Consider the following 2,540-nt stretch of genomic DNA (forward strand, 5'->3'; position numbering starts at 1 on the left):
GAGAGAACAATCATGGGAGAAGGAAGGGCTGCTTATGCACAGGGAGATAGCTCAGGGTGCAGAAGAGTATGAAGGGATAATAAAAAAAAAAAAAAAAATTTAATTTTACTTGGAGCCACAATCAACGCCCATAGAAATGTTGCTGTTGTTAGGTGCCATCGAGTTGGCTCCAACTCATAGCAAACCTATGTACAACAGAACGAAACACTGCCTGGTCCTGTGCCAGCCTCACAATCCTTACTATACCTGAGCCCATTGTTGCAGCCACTGTGTCAATTCATCTCGTTGGGGGCCTTCCTCTTTTTCACTGACCCTCCACTTTATCAAGCATATATATCCTTCTCTAGGGAAGGGTCCCTTTGACAGCATGAGCAAAGTAGGTGAGACAAAGTCTGGGCATTCTTGCTTCCAAGGAGCATTCTGGCTGCACTTCTTCCAGGATAGATTTGTTAGTTCTTTTGACAGTCCATGGTACTTTCAGTATTCTTTGTCAACACTACACCTCAAAAGCATCAACTCTTCTTCAGTCTCCTTTATTCATTGTCCAGCTCTCACATGCATATAAGGTGAATGAAAATACCATGGCTTGGGTTAGGCACACCTTAGTCTTCAAAGAGACATCTTTGCTCTTCAATACTTTAAAGAGGTCTTTTGCAGCAGATGTGCCCAGTGCAATACATGGGCAGATGTCTTGACTGCTGCTTCCATTGGTGTTGACTGTAGAACCAAGTAATATGAAATCTTTGACAACTTCAATCTTTTCTCCATTTTGCCCATGGAAATACCAGTCAAGACATCAAACGACATATTGCACTGGGCAAATCTGCTGCAAAAGATCTCTTTAAAGTGCTAAAAAGCAAGTCACTTTGAGGACTAAAGTGCACCTGACAGGCTGTGGTATTTTCAATTACGTCATATGTATGCGAAAGCTGGACAACGAATAAGGAAGACCAAAGATGAATTGATGCTTTTGAATTATTGTGTTGGCAAATAATATTGGATATAGCATGGGCTGTCAGAAGAATGAACAGATCTATCACAAAAGAAGTACAGCCAGAATACTCTTGAAAAGCAGCAAGTGGGGGAGACTTTGTCTCACTTACTTTGGACATGTTATCAGGAGGGACCAATCCCTGAAGAAGGACATCATGCTTGGTAAAGTAGAAGGTCAGTGAAGAAGGGGAAGGCCTTTAATGAGATGGATTGAAACAGTGGCTGCAACAATGGGCTCAAACATTGCAAAATTTATGAGGATGATGCAGGATTGGGCATTGTTTTATACTATTGTACAAAGGGTCACTATGAGTTAGAATTGACTTGATGGCACCTCTTGTAGTTAAGGTTGTGTGTCAACTTGGCTAGGCCTTGGTTTTTGAGTGGCTAGGCAGGTAGATGCAGTTGTTCTTCATGCTGAGTACAATCAACTCCATGGTAGATTCTATTGTGAGCAGCTAATTAGCTGCCTTCAAGGTGTGACGTGCTTCCAGTGTATATGGGGAAGCTTTGATGAAGGTCTCTAGTTTTTGGCACATCTTGATCCTGTATTTGACTGAGTCTTCATCTCAATGGCCTGCCATGTTGCCTGCCGATCTTGGGATTGTTCCTGGATTTGAACCAGTGATCTGCCAAGTTGCCTCCTACCTTGGGATTGAGTCATTTTACCTGTAGATCTTGGGTTCATCAGCCTCAGCAGCCAGCAGCTGCATGACTCAGAAAAAGCCTCTGGCTCTACTGGGCCTGAAACAGGAGGCAAAGCTGAAGCCCAAGGTCTAGGGGCCTTCATCTAGCCCCTAAAGCCAGAACTTGAACTCGGATTTCTAGCTTCTAAACTGTAAGAGAATAAACCTCTGTTTGTTAAAGCCATCCACTTGTGGTACTTCTGTTACAGCAGCACTAGAGAACCCAGACAACACCTAACAATAACAACAACAACAAATAAATGGAAAAGTATCCTGTGTTGACAGATTAATTGGAGGACTTAATATTGTTAAGATGGCAGTATTCCACAAATTGATCTATAGAGTCAATACAATCCCTGTGAAAATCACAGCTGGCTTCTTTGTATAAATTGGCAAGCTAATCCTAAAACTCCTATGAAAATGCAAGAGTTCCAAAATAGCCAAAACCATCTGAAGCAGAGTAAAGTTGGAAGACTCACAATTCCTGATTTCAAAACTTACCAAAAGTTACAATAATCAAGGTGATATAGTACTGGCAAAAGGATAAACATATAATCAATGGAACAGAACTGAGAATCCAGAAATAAATTCTCACACTTACGATCAACTGTTTTTCAACAAAGTTGCTAAGAAAATTCAGTGGGGGAAAATAGTCTTTTCAACAAACTTTGCTAAGACAACTGGATATCCACATGCAAAAGAATGAGGTTGGTCTCCTGCTATATACTATATACAAAAATTAACTTAAAATGAAAGACCTGAATTTAAAAGCTAAACTCATAGATGAAGACATAGGGGCAAATCTTTATGATGGTGAATATGGCAAAGTTTCTTAGATCTAACACCAAAAGCATAGGCAAG

Source organism: Orycteropus afer, unplaced genomic scaffold (genome assembly GCF_000298275.1).
Source record: "Orycteropus afer afer isolate SDZICR_OR568_19922 unplaced genomic scaffold, OryAfe1.0 scaffold00311, whole genome shotgun sequence".
Taxonomy (NCBI): domain Eukaryota; kingdom Metazoa; phylum Chordata; class Mammalia; order Tubulidentata; family Orycteropodidae; genus Orycteropus; species Orycteropus afer.